Source organism: Microtus oregoni, unplaced genomic scaffold, assembly GCF_018167655.1.
Source record: "Microtus oregoni isolate MIOR12 unplaced genomic scaffold, Mior012 000014F_ref0000157, whole genome shotgun sequence".
Classification (NCBI taxonomy): Eukaryota; Metazoa; Chordata; class Mammalia; order Rodentia; family Cricetidae; genus Microtus; species Microtus oregoni.
In genome coordinates, this window is record NW_024543073.1 from 21,694,208 (window position 1) to 21,714,492 (window position 20,285).

A 20,285-nucleotide genomic window follows, 5' to 3' on the forward strand; every position below is an offset into this window, starting at 1 on the left:
AGAAAATCACTAAGCCAAGGTCCAGCCCACAGGTGAAGAGAGGGCAGGGGGAGATGCGCAGTCCACCATCCACCACGTCACATCCCTTCCTTTCTCCTCATAAAGGGAACAGTTTCAAAACACATGCACAAATACCATCACTTTAGATGCCAGACAGGCAGTCCAGAAAGAAACTAAGGAATAGGAAATTATGAGTTACCTATCCTAACCAGCTACTCTAACTTATTTTAAAGCTAAATGCACAAAGATATTAAAAAGAAAAATAACAGGAAAATGGAAAATGAACACTAAAACCATAACAAAAATTACTGGGGAGGAATTATTTAGAATCAGAAGTCAAGTATTCCTTCTGGTCATTTCAATGTCTTTTAGGTAACCTTCAGAAACTGAGGTACCCAGAAAAGCATAGATCCACAATTACCTGTCCAGCATTGCTTTGATACATTATACATAACTGGACAAATTTTAAAATAAAATATCATAGACCTTGAAAATGTATTATACCTCTTACACTGTTACTATACTACAGCCTTCCCAGGCTTGCCCACAACTATGCCCACTAACAAATGAGGAACCTGTTGTTAAAGCAGAGAGCTTTCCTGACTCTCACAGATCCAGGGTTAAGGAATAATGCCCTGGCACACACTGTTTTACTCTTGATGGTTTCATTCTACTCTGCAGAGCACAAGCATTACATCCCTAGAGAGAAACCTGGCATTCCTTAATGCAAAATCCCATAAAAATCAAATGGACAGCTAGTAACATCAACCTTTTCTCTTTGCAAATTTACAAGTTACTTCTTCATATGAAAATAAAAAGGTTATGTAGGGACTGTCATATTGTATAAAAGTAAATATTTAGAAATTAAGAATTTACAGCTCAAGAAATATTTAATATAAAATTAGAAGTGAAGAAATACACCATGTTCCATATAAGGGTGACCAAACAAAATATTCCACAACTTCCACTGTACCACTAAACAGGGAAATGGGAAGTCCACATGTCCTCTATGATCAAATTTTCAAATGGAGTTGACAATGGAATTATGTAATAATGGGCTATAAATTTATGCCTAGATTCAGCTGTAAATTAAGATCAGCAAAGCCCATGTTATTCCAAACTGTTTCTGAGCCTGAAGAGCCAGCAGTCACTCAGAGGCCTCTTTTCAGTGGACTGGAGCAATGAGTCAATAGTTAAACGTACTGGTTGCTCTTTTAGAGAATTAGGGTTTGGTTCCCAGCACCCACACGGCAGCTCACAACTTCCTGTAACTCCAGTTCTAGGGGTTGCAGTGCTCTCTTCTGGTTTCCACAGACATGCACTGCACATACATACAGGCATGTAAAATACTCATATACATATAATGCAAATAATAGTTTTTTAAAAGGGGAAAATTAGCTTTAGCTAAAAAAAGAAGATACTGTGCAATAACCTGGATTTCACATAATAAAACAATAAATACAAAAAAGAATTTTGCATCTATAAAGTCCTTAGTTTTTTCTTTGCTCAATGGTTCTTTGTAAGCTAATTGCTAGCAACATTCTAAGCATTCCCCCACGCCTTTATTAGGGGAAGTCACCGTAAGTCATCCTCAGTGTGTTTATCTGGATATGTCTTCTGTGAAACAAACCATTATGAATGGGCCATTGATAAGGAGAGGCCTTCCTCAACATTTTATACTCCTTAAAATCTAAATGAGACACAGAAGTACTACAAGTTTAGCACCATTAAAGGTCACATACATTTTTGGAATTCCCTCTTTTATATATGATACCAGTCAAGATCTGGACAAAGTTTCAAGACTACAATAGTACTGGAGAAGACTGGGTGGGACACCAGTTCCCACCCACAGCTTCCCAAACTCCCAAAGCTGGGAAAGAACATTCCTAGAACAAATCCAGTCAACCCAAAGCTCCAAAGACAAAGAGATAATTAAGAGTCAGTCCTCAGGGTTATAACTAAACGTTCATGATAAAGTCATTTTTTAAAACTAGTCAAGAAGCTCAGAAATATTAGGCAAGCCAATTAATTCTCTAGGTTTCATTGATAAATAAGATGCTGATTTTATTTAAGAAGATGGTATAGATGTGTGTGTGTGTGTGTGTGTGTGTGTGAGAGAGAGAGAGAGAGAGAGAGAGAGAATGTATGCCCTGTGTGACTACTTAATTGCCACATTTCTAAATGTATCTCTCTTTTTAAAAATATTTTATTCTAAGTTATGTGTGCATGTGTATTTCTGTGTGTAAGTTTCTGTGCACTAAATGCTGGGTCTCTTGAGGCTAAACAAGGGCATCCAATCCCCTGGAGCTAGAGTTACAGGAGGCCATGAGCCTGCTCTAGGTGCTGGGAACTAAGCTCACTTCCTCTGCAAGAGTAATGCACATTCTTAACTGACTAGCCACTCCTTCAGCTCCCTAAAGTCTTTAAAAATATGTTCTGAAAACAAAACAAAACTAGAAAAATACACAGGACACTAAAAACACATTGTCGTGTAGACTTCAAACGCTCACAAAAGGTAATGAATGAACACTTAGGCATTAACTGCCCGTCACAGTTCTGCATTCCACATGGGAGTTAACTCATTTACTCCTCACAAAACCTCTGAGAGAGGCACTAGCCCCTCTGCCTTCACGGTGAGGAATGGTGAGGCTTCGGGAACCTTCCAAAAGCCACATAACCTCCAAGCAGCAGCACTAACACTCAGATCCAAACCGATTTTCACATTTAATCCTTAAACACTCACACAGGCAAGAGGAGAAAAATTTAGGCTCATTTTAAAGTGGAGGGAATATCGATTCTGAGTAGCACAATCCTATCCTCCAAGTCACACTGCTGCCTGGCAACGAGAGTCAGAACAGACTGCAGGGCACTGTACACCGCAGCCAGGGCTGCCTCTCCAGCAGCTGACCTCTGGACATGGTCTAGGAATCAAGATGCAGCTCCACGTGGCAAGAATTTCATGCCGTAGCTCATGGAGAAAACACACTGAAACCCTCTCAAGTCTACAGTCACACCAAGGCACGGGAGACACTGAAACCCTCTCACAGCCTACAGTCACACAAAGGCATGGAAGACACGCTGAAACCCTCTCACAGCCTACAGTCACACAAAGGCATGGAAGACATGCTGAAACCCTGCGTAAAAAAGTGGAAATATCTGTCTTCATTAGTAACCAGTCTCTCACCTGCATTTTTATATGTTATTGGTCTGGTTGAGCATTTAAACTATTTATAGCCCAATAAACGTGGGCACTGTTTATTCCAGCAGGCATTGTAAATAACATGAAAACCACTGCGGTTATTCACATTAAGAGTTAAAAGGTTGGTACTTCCATTCATCTCCATCTGGGCTACACGGCCCCATGTTCCACTTCCGGGCAGCAGGAGGAGAAACAATAGCTGCCCTTTGAACCCATGCACAGCTCTCATGAGACAGGCAGCCACATTCACTGCCCACAGTGAACTGTGAGAGGCAGGAAGCAGAACCGTAAGACCCCTTTCTCATTTACAGATTGCTAAGACTTGGCATGCCCCAATCCGGACTGCTTCGTGTTACTCTGTGAAACTGAGGAGGGAAACCCGCCTGGGCAGTCACAAAGATAGATTTCAGCCTAATGAGAAAGGAAATCGGGAAGAAACAGAGCTGCCCACATTGGTCCGGCGTGTCTCAGAAGTGGTTACGAGGCAGCTGTTGGTGATCACAGAAGCCACAGAGAAGGAAGGTCTGAGTAACTGTCCTTGAACAGGGAGTCTTTTCCTGAAACCGGAGCTAGATCACTCTAATCACCCAGGCACGGGTGGGCGTTCCACAGCGGATACTCAGGGCCCCGTCCAGTGCAGATTTTCATCTTAGCCAGGCTATGCATAACGTAGTGTGGGTGAAAGCACACATCCATTTACTATTCCCATCTTTCAGAGAAGGAAGATGAGCAGTTTAAACTGAGCCACAAAATTATTATATAGAACAATATGGGCTTCAAAATAAGATATTCTCTTTACATAAAAAAAAACTCTGTGTGTGTTTGTATGTGTGCTTATGCGTGTACCACAATGCATATGTAGAAGTCCCATGACAACCTCAGGCGTCAGTCCCCAACTTCCACCTTGATTTGGGGTCTCTCATCAACAGCTTGCCTGCAAAAAAACCTCTGGATTACAGACATACACTGCCACACCTGGCTTCCCATGGGCTCTGGGGTGTGAGTCAGGTCCTCACCCTGGCATGGCATGAGCTTTGCCCACTGACCCATCTCTCCAGCCCTCAATCTAGAACTTTCTGACTCCAAGCCTAGTCAATTTTCAGTGAGACAATTCTTCAATGATCAGGATGTGATACTTATTCATACATATTCATATGTCCTTGGAAGACATGAGGTGTGGAGGCGAATACTAAAGGCGAGTAGCTAACATCACAACATGCTAAGGGCTCCTAAACGCTAACAGGCTACCCTTTTTCCCTAACAAAGAAGGGCTCATTCTATTCCCGGCTGCAAAGTTCTCTATGGTTCTGTTTACACAAGTCAACTCAAGGGATAATTACCCAGAGTCTACTTTACTGGGCTTTGTTGGTAAAACAAATGCCTGGAGAAGTTTCTCCACGTTTTAAGGGCAGTTCAGCATAACAAACACAGAGAACAGTGCCCCAGTTCTCTGTCCAAAGCATAAACCGTGGCTCAACGCTCAGCCTGGTAGTTATTAAAGGAGCCGGTAGGGGAGGTGCTGAAGTTCGTTCTGTGACTATTCCACAACAACCTCACACTTGCGGCTGAGGAGGAGTGCTTTTTAAAAAAAGAAAGAAATGGGTCAGTCACTGGAGGGATGCTGAAACTTGCAGCGTTTTCAAAGAAAGACAGAAAGTGTCGAGTTTCAGGAACCTGTCTACCAAACACGCAGATGGCAGGCTGCCAAGGGCTGGCTGTGCTCACTCATGTGAAATGCTGGGAACTTGACCCTCCACAGTGCCTGCCCTACCACTCGGGCACAGTGCAGTATGACTCAATTTCACGACCTCGTGGACTCCAAGTCAAGCCTGGAAATCATGAACACTTCCTTTTACTCTTAGGGACAGGACAGTTCCTTGGAGCAAACATGGCAATGTCAGCATGGAGCTGCTAGGGAGTATGTCTGCCATTGAGTATCAGTATGAAGTGGATAGAGAGTGTGCCTGCCACTGAGTATCAGCGTGGAGCTGCTAGAGAGTATGTCTGTCACTGAGTATCACTATGGAGCTGCTAGAGAGTATGCCTGCCACTGAGTATCAGTATGGAGCAGCTAGAGAGGATGCCTGCCACTGAGTATCAGCGTGGAGCTGCTAGAGAGTACGTCTGCATTCAGTGTCTGGATGCCCCAGGACAGCCTACCCACGTGCCAGCAACAAGTGAGACTCAATCAGACTGAGGCTTAGCCGATCAGGTTTGGGCGTCAGACCACAGTTGGCAGTTGTTTACACACAGGTGGGATTGTATTCGCACACATGGCCATGACTCTTAATACTTAGCTATAAATTCGTGGGAATAAAACAAGTCAGACTTATTTCTCTGTTTCTTGCATGCAATACAGCACAGAACAGAAAGTTCATGAATTGTTAAATTTGTGACTAGAAAACATGAATGAAAATATAACCACACCTACAGTAAGCATTCGGACAGACTATTTCCAAAAGAGCTGGCATGGGGAGGAAGAAATACTGGGTTAACAAGAGCGGAGAAAATGAGGCAGAGATAGCTACAAAAATCGTGGAATAAAGAGAAAGTAGTGGAGGCAGGCATGAACCAGCAGGCAACAAAGGGCTGTGGGTAAGGATTATGTTACGTAACGCAAGGGGAAACTTAAAATGAATGTGTTTCCAAAATGCTACTGTCCATGTGGACCAGCCTCCATAAACTTCTATTCTACAACAGTTTTTCAGTTTGTGTCTGGGCAGAGAGCGGCAGGAACTAGGGCGCATGGCAATCCTGAAAGTCGGCCTCCTGAGGCAATGACTCAAGAGCCTTGCCTCTTTCGTATCCTTGACTATAAATCTATAATCATTTTATAATGTAAAATTTGTATTATCCGGCACCAGCAGTGTGTACACCTCCCAAACACACCAATTACTTCTTCAGAACAGGTGATTTCAACTGGGCAGACACAGACTGCTGCAGGCAGACAGGAGGGTGCTGACACACCTGGGGAAGGTGCCACGGTGGACAGGTGGCCACAGTGAGTAACGTGGACTCTAAGTGCTGACAGGGTCTCCTGTTTAACATTTTCCAGCAGTCTGCATTCCAAACCTAGGCATAAATGTTAAGTAATAACAGACCAAATGTTTCCAGACCCAGATGCCAAGGTTAAGAGTGGGAATAAAGAATATTTACTCGTTAAAGAAATTTCCAAGCACAGGACTTATGGACACACACACAGGCCAGGGCTTAGATCCCATGAGTAGAGACGGTACCTCCAGGATGGCCACCATGTATAAATCCTTTGGGGTCCAGAAAACCTATTTAATCTATGGACTGGTTTCCAGAGACCATGCTGCCTGCATGGTTCCTCCTGTAAGTCTGAGATCTTTCCGCAAGGGAAGTTCATTCAAGGGCATAACCACTGAGATACACCATCACCACCACCGAGACACACCAGCTCCCATCTGAGAAATACCTTACCCTTTGACTGCCTTCTGAAAACAAAGGAAAGAAACCAAAGAGGGATGCAGAGATGCTGGGCAGGCCTGAGGACCGAACTTTGATCCCCAGGGGCCACATAAAAAGGCCAGGAGTTGGTGCCATGCACCTATAACCCCAGTGCTGGGGAGACAGAGGCGGGAGAACTGAATTTCTAGGGCTTGCTGGCCAGCCAGTTTTATCTACCTAGTGAGCTCCAGGTTCAGTGAAAATCTCAAAAAATAAAATAGAGGGTGATTAACGAAGACAATGGACATCCACCCACCCCTACACAAACAAGAAAAGAAAGAGGAAGGAGGAAAAGAAGCCAACATCAAGAACCCTAGGTGGGAGTTAGGTTACTGCATCTGCGCAAGCCTGGACGTGATGATGAAAAGGATGTGTGTGTTGGTTACCAACCTTCACCTACTTAAATTCCTCGTTACTGCCCACATGCACAGACACACTCATCTGAGTATTCACCTTCCGTCAAAAAGCATCAACTGGGGACATTTCCTTGCCAGGCACAAAAGACATCAAGACACTCTGTTCTACCCATGAAATGGTTTGTGCCCTGCCCCCTTTCTCACACATGCTTGGTCCTCTGTACTCTGGGACCTTCTGTACTCCCTCCCTCTCTAGGGCCTCCAGGGCACTGAGATGTGGCAGCTGTTACTGCAGGACAATGTATGGAGGCCAATGCTGTCTCTTCCAGGGGTAATTTATGCTAATTGGCCTACACAATCAACAGCTTCAAGCTTTTCCAAAAAGTTGACGTTGATAAGCCCGGGAGGATGTGAAGCCACACAGTGGAGGACCGACAGGGCCTGCACACCGTGAGAACAGCTTGGGCATGACTCTCTGGAGGAGTAAATCCCTCTGCACACCACTGGCTCGCGAGCACTATGACTAAGTTTTCACCACGTTCAGAAGCACAAAGCTCAGAAAATGCATACGGTTACACAGGGGCTTGGGGTATGACTCAAAGGCAAAGGGCTTGCCTAGCATACACAAAGCCCTAGGTTTGACTCCCCCAACACCACTTAAGGAAGACCTGGCAACACACAACTGTAATCCCAGCACTGGGAAGATAGAGACAGGACGGAACATGCTCCCACCGCCTCATCCCCCACTCTCACCCCCGTGATACAGGAAACACTGCCTCCAACAAATAAAGTACAAAAGACCTGCATCAGAACAGAACAAAGGGCCTCTGAACCTTTCTACAGTATAATGAAGCCTATGACAGTGTTTTTACCAATAACATTCACTATATTTTATTAATAAAAATAAATCCTAAAACTCATTCTAACCATGAAGCCCTTATGGTGACTTCCACTTTTATGCACAGGTACACCCTAAGAAAACAACACAAATCTGTCACCCCCTTTAAAAAGACACAACCAAATGAAGATTTACTCAGAAAGTCTTCTGGAACAACTTCACCAGCCTTACCAGGAATATCATGCCAAAGCAATAGCACATAGCAGAACTGCAGTGAACCATTGTATTTATAGTCTGCTGTGGAAACATAGGGAGGATGCTGTGTCAAATTAGAGAAAGTGAGGGCAAGCAGACTAAAATTAAAGTTGCACCCAAGGGGCACATGGATGTTACCAGAGCTTCCTGGAGAGTCCCTTGGTACACTGACTTCATCCCCAATTATTATGTGACAAACCTTCTACTGGAAGATGCAACACCTACATCTACTCACCCCAGACAGCGAACCCATGACAGACCAAAGTACAGATGCCACCACAGTCCAACTTGGTGAACCAGTGCGTTTTACTGGTGTTACTTACAGAAGCAGAAACAACACAAAGACAGCTGTATGCCAGAGTCCACCCCAGCATGGCTGCCAGCGCATAGAGCTGCGAACCTGAAGCACACTGCACAGTCTACAGGTGGCTCAGCAGGCTGGAGAGTGTCCTCTCCAGGTGCCTCAGTTGGTGTAACCCTTTTCCAGGCAGCTCGGGAGGTTTCTGCTTCTTCCAGGAAGTGAGTGGGGCTTGTCTCAGAGTCCTCTTTGTAGCTTTTTTTCCTCTTCAAAGCTCAGCTCAGCTCTTAGTCTGAGAAAGATGCTCAGCTCTTATTGTTTACTAGGGCAGGGAGGGGCTTGGTGAGTCTGGTCAGTTTCAGGGACTTCCTGAACCTATTTTGAGTTGTTTATTTTCATTCCTAAAGAGCCTCCTGCAGGAAAGAATGTTTCAGTCTCTGAGGAAACTGTTACACAACAGCAATGTTCGGTCACATTGTAGCACCCACCTTGGCTTTTTAAACCGATATCCCTTCACTTAACCGAGCCACAGAAAGTCCTTCCCACCCCTTCTTCAAGATTTCCAGGTCTTTGTCTTAGGTCAAGAGCACAGGCTAAAAGCCAACCTTTTCCCCTCAAATGGTCAGGCCTCCTGGCCAAGTCCCATGCTGACAGTGTAACATGGTGCTGTTCTTTTCTAGAATGTGTCACGGCGGAGGCTTTGGAAGAGCTCTCAGAACACGGACCCTGGAGAAACTGTTTTCTATGATCAGAAAAGGGCACAGGGAGATGTGGAGAGGTCCCCAAGGAGGCAGCGCAGGAAAGAGGAAACTGGGAAAATCCTTGGACTTCCTCTGTGTTTTCTTTCCCAAGGATGGAGTTTGTAGTCAGGCAAGCGAACCTGTCCTCCTGCAGCATGCCTGTCCCCATTCACTGGTCTTGAGCTCTCTGGATGCTCCCTCAGTAGAAGCTACGTCAGGTTTGAGGGTACAGGCCATTTCCTCCATGACTGCTTTCCTTCTACGTCTGTCCCAACTCCAGATGAGGAATTCTGCTTGAGACTCACGTTAGTGCTCGGCCCCTCCAAATCCCTGTACACTTCCTCTTCCATGTGTGCCCTTGCAGGCCTCCTCTGAGCTCATGCAGCTCGGTGCCATACCGCCCCACACAGCCCGTGCACAGACAGAGAGATTGTACATACTCTGGACACAGCGCCACCCCTCTATTTGCCTGACTCCCTCTGCCCAGTCCATCCATCCATCTGTAGGCCAGCATTAATGCGCTGAACCAACAAACACCACAAAATTCAGCCCAAATCAGTTTTGGATGAGGCAAGACCAGCACAGGTTGGGGGAGACTCTTCCAAAATCACATATATGAAGCAGAATCCCACAAATCCAGATTCAGATGACATTCTGATGTCACCTCCTTTCCAGACCCCCTCCTCTAGTTGAAAAAGCATAGGCCCTCGGGTCTCTGACATCGGCTGTCTTGGCTGCTTTGTCCTCCCTGGAGGCTGCCAGAACTGCCTGACAGCCATTACACAGCGGGATGAGCTGGAGCTAAGTAGCCTTCTAGATAGGTGGATTCTCATACAGGTAACACACAAGTTAGTGGCTCGTCCATCTCCTGGACTAGCCAACACTAGGTCCACTGAGATGTTAGATTTTATGTGTGTTTGGCTGGTGATTCACCGACTCCAACACATATGGAATAGCACACGAGAATGACCAAGTTCTCAGTAAGTATTAACTAATAAGCATGGATGTAGGCAGATGACATGGGAAATTCAGAAAATACGGTGAGGGTGAGGGGCAGTAGCAGCCTGTTGTTGTTGTTAAGGGACCCTTATAGGGCAGCCAGTCTGAAACTTAGGAAATGCTCTGTAATAGGCAGTTTTGTTTGAAAATGTTATCAGCACATAAGAGGGGACTTGAACCGTGGGGTCAGGGGCTAAGGGTAAGGCAAGAACGGGAAGAGTTGCCTACTATGTAGATAGAAATAATAACAGCATCAACCTCACAAGATGTGTTCACTAACAGAGTAGACACCTCTTCGGGCCTTGGCCATAGAACTCTATATATCCAATATTCACCAATTGTTTATAGGACATATGAACAAATAACTCTACATAACCAGTATTCACCCACTGTTCACAGGAAGTTTGAACAGCTCTCAGTAGTGAAGTAGAACACTTTTCGTGCCACACCATGACGGTCTGGGGACATATCATTTACCCAAGGCTGTGTTCTTCTTTTGTAGAGCTCTGAGTGACTCTAGTTGGTTCAAAACTTAAGAAATACCTCAACGTTACTGACAGTATAAAATTATCCAGTATTACTTTTTATTATTTAGTGGGGAGAAGAAAATAGATAGAACTCAGTTTCCCCAAATGAGCTTCTATAAAAAGAACATGCTTATTCCTACAAGGTCCACAAACGTAAATGTCTATCATTGACAGGAGCAGAAACTACCAGTCACGACTACAAATCAAGTCTAGGAGAAAACCTTCCTGGCACAGACTAAAAAGGACGGACAGACGTGGTGCCAGAACTTAAAACTCAGAGACTGAGCTTGACGTACCGGTCCCAAATCTCCCAACAGACAAGGCACCAGCTGGCCGAGGGGGGGAGGTTTTAAGTTTGCCAATGACTAAATAGCTCAACAGTAACAATGCCCACCCAACCAGCCATGCCCAGCGATGGGAAGCAGACAACACAACAGAAATCCCATTACAGCAGCCATCAGGCTGGTCAATGCCAACACCAATGGCCCTCCACCCCCACAGGTGCCTGCAGAGAGGCTTCTCCAGTGGACTGAATACAAAGAGGAGGCAGAGCTGCTCCCAGGAGGGACGGCCAGGACGGTTTTCTTTTATCTTCTCCATTCCCAGGATTAGACAGAATTCCACTTGTAATTCTGAAGAAAATATCCTCAGCTAATTATTTTAGAAGCCACTGCCCTTGAACTAATTAATGCAATGGAATCCTAATTTTTGTGGTCAGTTTTCCAATTGGCTGGGGACTGTCTAGGAGATGGTTCTGGTGGGGGCGGGCTGAGACAGAGGCTCAGAGAATGAATGGCAAGCTTCAGAATTCTGTAATGTTTGCATTTTGTAGACAGGACACCAATACTTTTCTCATTTACCAAATGCCTGAGACAGTTCACTTCAGACTACTTGTCCTTCCTAATTTCACAGAAAACAAAAGAATATGATGTAGGAAAACATAAATAACTGAATCCAGGTGATTCCTGGGTAAAGGATGGAACCCTGCTGAGACCCCATACAGTACAGACCCCATACTGGCTTCTGCTCAGACACAGGGAACTGCCCAGGCTTAGCCTTCATGCAGAATCATTCTCCATGGGAATTTTGAGCATTGCAATCAAACTTTTCACATTCTTGCCCCAGCAAATGATTTTCTTAAAATTCCTATGTGCTGGGGCTGGAGAGATGGCTCAGGAGTTAAATGCAATGGCTGCCTTTCCAGAGGATTGGGTTGAATCCCACCACACACATGGCAGCTCACAACAGTTTGTAACTTCAGTTCCAGGGCTTGGACATCCTCTCCTCACCTCCACAGGCACCAGGGACATATGGAGAGCATATATGCAGGCAAAACACCCATGCACATACAATAAATTAATAATAATAGGAAGAAAATTTTTAAATACTTAATCAGAATTAAAATTTTTTAAATCTTTAAATACTGTGTTAGCAAATAAAAAAGCAAATGTTGCACATTTTATTTATAAAATGACATTTAACAAACTGAGCAACTAGAACAAGACACAATGAAGTAAAAGCAGAACCGGTTTTCTCTTCCTGTCAGCCCTCTCTGATTCTCCACACACCTCAGTACCTCAGTCCTTCCCATGTAACTCAAAGCTTCCATCACAGCAAGAACAATACTCAGAGAGATGCTGGTGCAGACAACATTCCTTCAGAGAGCAAACGCCACTCCAGAGAACCGAGGTGACCAAAAACATCCTGGTGGGCCATGCTTGACGGTTTACATATGCTATCCCAATAATAGAACAACCAGGGCAGAAATGTCATGAATTCAAACCCAACCTGCGCTCCACAGTGAGGCTCTAGCCTGACAACTACCACAAAGGCTTGGTGGCTGAGCCAGCTGAGACAGTAACCATTCTGTGTTCCAGGCATCATATTACAAACCAGGTTCCTCAGGGCCTCATGGACTCTGCTGTGCCTTGGGAGTGCAGGGGCAGGAGGGACCTGAGAGCAAACCAAACAATGGCGCCACAGTACTTGTTTCCTACATTAGGGTCACACATGCAATTAAGGCCTTGCAGTAAGTAAACAAACACCAGGAGAAGTGCCAGAGCTAACTTCAAACACAAGGGAAGTTCCAAAGGAGATTGAGTTCAACTGGCAGCCTCATTTTAATGCCTGTGCTCTTCAGAGAGCTGAAACAAAGACAGAAACCAGCGCTGAAACCGAATGTTGTCGCCCACGAGTTCTGGCCTTTATTTTTACCTGCCCAAAGAAAAAGACAGAGAAAGTGGAGCCCAGGGACACAGTCCCAGCCACTCTAGAGGCTGAACGGATCTGTCTAAGACTAGGAACTGAAGACCAGCCTCAGTAACAGAGAGAGAGAAAAATAAACACAAACAAAGCAAACAAGATGGAGGCAGATCCCTGAGAAAGTCCTCCACACGCTCTGCATCAGCTGGGTTATTCTCAGAGAGAGAATCATGGTGGACAGTTAACCTCCTAATTCAAGTTCCTGGTCCTTTCTTAGTGGACTGGTTCACACCTGCAGTCCCATCTCTCAGGAGCCTGAGGCAGGGATTGGGAAATCCCAGGCCAGCTTGAATATATAGAGAGGTCTAGTCTCAAACATATTAAGCAAGGGACAGGAGAGCTGGCCCAGTGGTTCAAAGCATTTGTTGCTCTTGCAGAGGATGTGGGTTTCGTTCCCAGTGCTGACATGGCGGCTTATACCATCCATAGCTCCAGTTCCAGGGGATCCAACCCTCTCTTTTTAATCTCTATGGGCACCAGGCATTCATATGGTGACACACACACATTCAGGCAAAACACTTGTGCACATGAAATAAAATAAAATTTAAAAGACTTAAACAAAGAAATAAGTAAAATTCCAAAATCTTTACCCCCAAAACATGGAGAAACTTAAGAGTTCTCAAAATTACCCATAAACACAAAAAATAAAAACCGAGACTTCCACCATTTGACTCTCTCTCTCTCTGCTAAGTGCCTTCCATGGCTTTCAGTTTCCACTGCGAAGAAAACCTCCATGGTTTTAGTGTTGAGTGCTCCTGAGCCCTGGGAGTTTGTCTTGTAAGGTTGGTGGGAGGGAGGCAGAGGGGCTGGCCACTGTGTGGGAGGGAGGCAGAGCTGGATGCAGTTTGCAGCAGGAGACAGAGATGGCCCCAGGGACAGTGGGAATTCAGCAAGTCGCCAAGAATCTGCTCACTGTGGTTTGGCATTCCTCAATAACCTTTCTCTTGACTTCTCAATTTTTATCATTTGGGCTCATACTGGAGCCAGATGAGTGTGAAGGCCTGGTCCAAACAATCCGCTGAACTCTTTAAAGTGAAGAGCTCCCTGTGGCATGGGTCTAAACATCCGTGTGGTATGCGACATTCCCTCCTCATGGGGAATGCCCCTACGCTGAAGAGTGGCTGCTCGGTGCCTTCCTCACACTCCATCCCGTCAGCTCTGTCCCAGTGACCTCCTCAGGCCATCTTCTAAAGGGACCACATGCTGTTTTCCAAAATGACAACTCCATTTACTGTCTCCCTCCTGCTCACCCCTCAGTTTTCAAGAGCAGTACTATGTCAGAAGGCAGGAGAGAGGGCACAGTCATTTCCAGATCTACAGAACTCAAGCATTTAAGGCCAACGAGTTCTGTAACAAAGGGCTGACTCTTCTTCCGCTCTGGTGACATGTGAATATTAACCTGAGTGGTTCATAAATTTGGAACACTGCAAAAGGCCATTTTGGTCACCCTCCAAGCAGACTTACTCAAGTGACCTAATTTTTACGTTCTCCTTTGAAGTTCTCCAGGACAGAAATTCCACAATTGCCACAAGTCGCTTAACCCCGTGGTTTCATTACTTGCCACGTCAATGGGGACTGTCTCAACTTCTTTTTAAAGTTAAGTGAGAAACAGATTTCCGGATGGAGTGGAGTGCAGTGGCATTAGAAGCTACGCCCCTGAATGATTCCTGGAGGATGCTTTTCAGAGAAATTGTGCATCGTCTTAAGCCTGGCTCCCTTGGTAGAGGAAAGAAGGCGTTTCCTGAAGATGGGGATAGGAAAACACGCAAATGAGCAGCCAGAAGGTAGCCTACACCCTTCATGGTAGGGTCACAGAAGGTGTCCAGCTTCCCAAGAACACGCATGCTGCTGTCTCCAGGGCAGGTCTATCGTGTCTGCATTTAAAACCCAAGCTCAGTAAACACAACAACAGCTAATAGAGGGAAAGTGGCCAGTGGACAATAAAGACATACATTCTGGTCACTAGGGAAGATCTTCTCTGGGTCTTCCATATTTCTCAGATAAAGAAAGAAACTTTGGGTTTAGTATCCCTTTCTATCTTGTTTAGCAGTTCCCTAAGTGGTACTCTATCTCATTTTCTGACTTTTTTTTTTTCTAAAAGAATAACTTCCCGCCATGCTCCACTCCCATAACCAGTCTTCCGGAGACCCTGCCCCCGGCTTTCTGGAATTTTTCAATGAAACTCGAAGGCAATGTTTACCTGACCCCCAAATGCTACCCTAATGAAGTCTCTGTTTTTAATTCTTTGAACTCTTCTCCTCCTCCTTCCTTGTCATGCCCTCTGGGAAGGAAAGACGAGCACAACGGTTGGCTGGCCCTCAGCTGGCAAACACCCGCATAGCTGAGTTCGAATAGTTTCTCAGAACTTGGATGTACTCACAAAGATATTAATTATTGTCCCTTCTCTGCCATGGCTGTTGCGTTTCACCTACAGAAAGAATCAGTTTAAAGATGGGACATGCCAGCATATTTATTTTTTTTCTGCCAGACAACACTGAGATGTCAATCACAGGAAGAATAAATGGATCTTCTCTGCTCTTTCTCCCCCCCCCCTCTCTCTCTCTCTAAGATAGATCAGAAAATGGATAAAGTACTTGCTCTGCAAGCATGACGAACAGAGTTCGGCTCCCGGCTCCCACATAAAGCTGGAACACAATCCAGCATGTGTCAGCAATCCCAGTGCTCCTGCAGTAAACTGGGGGCAAAGACAGGAGCATCCTTAGAAGTCTGTGGGCTAGAGAGCTTCACAAGGGGTACCTCAGACGAGGCGGAAGGCAGGACAAGCTCCAAAGATGTCTCTGTCCTTCGCATGGGTGGACAAACTCACACAGAGAAGAACAAACATGGGAGTGGGGAGAAGCAAGGAGGAGTAAGGATGGTTTTTCTGCCAATACGAGTCTGAGTGCGGCTGGTTTAGGCTTTCCCACCAGGGTCACTTTGAAGAAATTCAGTTGATAATTTCCTTTCCTTGCCAGAAGGAATATTCTGTTGTGGAGAGTTTTGTTTTGCTTTTCAGTTTCATTTAAAATGGCTGGATTTCCCCGTGTTTAGGAAGGTTTAGAAAGAGCAAGGAGAAAGATGGATGTGTCGTCTTCCACGCCATTCCTCTCCATCTGCACGTCTGGGTGCTCCGCAGCAGCCTTGCTCTGAATTACCTGTCCTGTCACAGGTGACCTACCAACATGGGTGAGCACCGCTGGGACTCATTCCCCAGCCCCACCCCCTGCTCCTAGAAGCTAAGCGGGAGGAGACACCTATTCATTGAGAAGACCCTTCCGCGAAAGCATACTCAGTGTAACAGGAAGCTTAATTCAAATGGCATACAAAAGGGTTGTCTAATTCTTCCACCATGTGGAATCTGATTCTGCAAAAAGAGAAAGATGAAAACTGTCTTCAACTGACGCTTATGACTAACATCTCACGGCGTATAACATGAGGCAAGTTTGGTAGTTTTGCTCCTTGTTATAGCATTGATAGCCCTTGCCCTGCACCATAGGTTAAATCAGTACAGCCTCAGGCCATGGCTGCACCAGTCAGAAACACATCGGAAAGATGCTCATCCTGCAGTGCCCACCGCCAGATGCTTAGCTACTGTTGACAATGGGCCTGACCAGCTGATCGGAACCCAGAAAAGCTGGGCCTTGAAATTTCATTTACCAAGAAAACTTTTCACTTCTATCCCAGTTCAGTGTCTCAAATCAAAGACTGTAGCGGGATCTTTAGGAGAAGGAAAAGCAAATTACTGAAGTTTCCTCATCTGTGTGAATCGGGAGTTAACTACTGGAAGACAGCTACGGTGGAGGGAGACAGGGGCAGCAGTCACATGAAGCAAATACCACTGCAGGCAAAGAAGCCAAGGAGCCCCAGCTCAGCTCAGACTAGATTCTTCCTTAGCCCTGGACTGTGTTTTATAAGCACGGGCCAGAAGATTAAAATAAAGGAACTATTTTGTTCCCATTCAAAGTCTTATTGACTAGGAAGAAATGTCTTTTAAGATGTTCTTGTTGCTGTTGTTAACTGTGTGTGTGCGTGTGTGTATGTTGTGTGTGTGTGTTCATGCTCACATGATAAAAAAAAAGTGCATACACCAAAGATCACGCATGGAGGTCAGAGGACAGCATTATGGAGTTGGTTCTCTCCTTCCATCTTTAGGTGGGTTCTGAAGAATGAACTGGGGTTGTCAGGTTCACACCGCGGAGTCATCTGCTGGCCAAGGGGTAATGATCTGTACGAAGGGTTTTACCTCTAGACAATCAATAAGCTCTTTAATCTTAGTGCAGGATGAAGCCATCTGGCATCAATGACCACTCAACGGTATTTCTAAATTCCAAATAGCAGTCAGGGAGGAGGGTTTGTGGTTTTCACAATGTTTGATTCAAATTAAATTAACAAAAGCCTCTTGAGAAGTGTTCCCCCCATATGCCCATACAAGGTACCTGAGGAAGAAAGTCAGCTAGCACAAGTAACTTCTCCAGGGAGACAAAGGAAAGCAGAGCAACAGCTTTGCTGGGACACAGATCCCACCCACTATCACATGAAGGATGAGCATTCAGCATTGAGTACTCCATGGGCTTTCTCTACCTAGTTCAAGGAAAGGCAGAGTGATGGCATCTGGCCAAGTGATACAGAGGAACATAAAGCGCTTGGCCTGTTAGGTTCAGTTGGTAGAGTGCTTGCTTAGCGTAAATGAAGTCTGGGCTTCAATTCCTAGCACCACATAAACGGGCATGGAAAATGCCAACAATCCCAAAACTTGGGTGGTAGAGGCAGAAGGATCAGAAGTTCAAGGTCATTCCTGCTGAGTATTAAGTTTAAGGCCATCCAAGGATACAAGAGATCCTGTCCACCATTACCACCAAAATAGAAGAAAAGAGGAGGAGGAGGAAAAAAGAGAGAAACAGAGGAGAAGGAAGGAGAAGAAAAAGAAAAAGAAGAGGAAGAGGAGGAGAAGGATGGACAGACAACTGGTATGGTAGAATGGTCTGTATTCTGTCAATTATATTTAAATAAATGCTGATTGGCCAGTAGTCAGGCAGGAAGTATAGGCAGGACAACCAGACAAGAAGTAGAGGTAGGTCAATGAGACCAGGAGAATTCTGGGAAGGAGGAAACCCATTCCTCTGCAGTCGTAACCAGGCCACAGAAGAAGCAAAATGTGACTGCCTTGCTGAAAAAGGTACCAAGCCACATGGCTAACACAGACAAGAATAATGGGCTAATATATGTTATAAGAGTTAATAAGAAGCCTGAGCTAATGGGCCAATCAGTTTATAACTAATGTAGACCTCTGTGTGATTTCTTTGGGACTTAACAATTGTGGGAACCAGGCAGGACAGAAACCCTAACAACAGACAACAACACCAAGCCAACGTTGGTTAGATGCCCAGGAGTCATGTGGTGGAAAGAGAATTCCCACAGTGTCCTCTGATCTCCATACGCTTGGCATGATACACGCATACACACACACACACACACACACACACACACACACACACACACACAGATACACATACACAAAATATTTTTAAATATTAAAGTGCTGGATTCTGCTGTGGATATGCATATTTATATATCTTTAAATGATGATTTAAGGGGCTCACTCTAGACAGAGGCTGTGGGGTGTTGCTGACCTCCAAAAGATATGGAGTCAGCATGAGCCATAGGTCCAGGGACTTCCCTTGTTTGAGAGGGTAAAATAATTGTGAAAACTTGAACTGGAGTATGTGGAACAAATAGGAAACAGGTGATGAGCAAGACCCTAAAGCTGTTGTTCCTGGAAACTACAGCTCAGGAAGTTACAGTGTGTGTTCAGCTGGGAAGTTTCCCAGTGACCCATGAGTTCAGGGAATTAGAACATTCACAGTGAAGACCCTCATGAGCATTAGAAACCATTGCAGCATCAATCATCATTACACCTAGCCCCTTCCCTGCTCCTCTCCATCACCACTGTGCGTGGAGTGGTCCCTTACTGGGTACAAGGACTCCCCTTCATCACCACTGTGCACAGGCTGGTCCCTTACTGGGTACCAGGACTCCCCTTCATCACCACTACGCAAGGACTGATCCCTTACTGAGTACCAGGACTCCCCTTCATCACCACTGTGCAGAGGCTGGTCCCTTACTGGGTACCAGGACTCCTCCTCTTCATCACCACTGTGCAAGGACTGGTCCCTTACTAGGAAGCCGCATAACATATACAATATCAGAAACTTCCAGGTTTTATGGCTGGTCATTACAATCTCTCCCACTATTCATCATAGGGTCTTCTTTTACTCATATGGCATATTTTATACTTTCTAGCAGCTTTTCAGAAAGCTCTGGAAAAGGACATCTCAACAAGAACTAGAATGTTCTTTTTCTATACACCAACACTTATAATATTTTTAAAGTCTTTTTTATTCTAATGGGAAGCTCAATGGCATTTGAACTCAATAAGCTTCTTTCTTTAATTTATGGTGGGAAGAAACCTAGCAGCCATCACTTCAGTGACAAGCAGTTGCTGGAGGACTGAAACCACTCCATTCAACCTGACCTTCACCATTAGCAATGAAAGCATTTCTCAGAGTCATCTAAAGTTCTTGACATAAGAATGTGAAGCGCATATAAAACAAGGCCAGCCTGAAAACTCTGAACTTCATGAGCGACACACCAAACTGAAATAAAATGTCTACCGCATAGCCAGTTCAAGTTGGTCACAAAGGCCTGCTTTCTTTCTTCTGCTGGCACAGTGTTGCCTGCTGGCAAAGAAGCCAATCAAATCCTTCTTACTAAGTAGGAAAGATGATGCCACAAAACCATTAAGGAAGAATCTCATCATTTTAAAGGCTCCATAAACCAAGAATAAATAAAGCAATAGAAAAGAGTGACAGAAAAGGCCAATCCCTCTGATCTGAACTTCCTGTCTGTGTGTTCCACACCCCACACCCCTGGTACGAACATAGAGGGACTGATGCCTGAGTCTTGCCCACAGGTAAGCCAATGCAGGTAACTGTAGGAACTTAATCCCACATCCGCTCTTCTGCAGTCTTGGGAGAGTTTATCAATCTCTCTGACAGCTGTCTGGCAAGGGCAAAATCACAGGCAATCCCAACTACAGGAAACCCATTATCCCAGGTGGCCACTGGGAAATACTTACCTTGGCTTCTCATCTCTCTCACTCTAAAATTGTGCTCAGCTTCCAATGTCCATGGAGCCAACTAGTGCTGAAGAAGGCATCCCAGGGCCTCTTCACCATCCTACAGTGGGGGCTGGGAGGAAGGCGTCCCAGGGTCTCTTCACCATCCTATAGTGAGGGCCAGGAAGAAAGCATCCCAGGCATCCCAGGGCCTCTTCACCATCCT

At 45.2% G+C, this 20,285-nt stretch overlaps 1 protein-coding gene across 1 annotated transcript in view; it reads right to left on the bottom strand.

Annotated features, from left to right (window-relative positions):
* Lhfpl2 (LHFPL tetraspan subfamily member 2) overlaps window positions 1–20,285 on the bottom strand; it is a 147,048-nt gene that overhangs the window by 80,438 nt on the left and 46,325 nt on the right. The gene's annotated exons all lie outside the window — the stretch shown is intronic.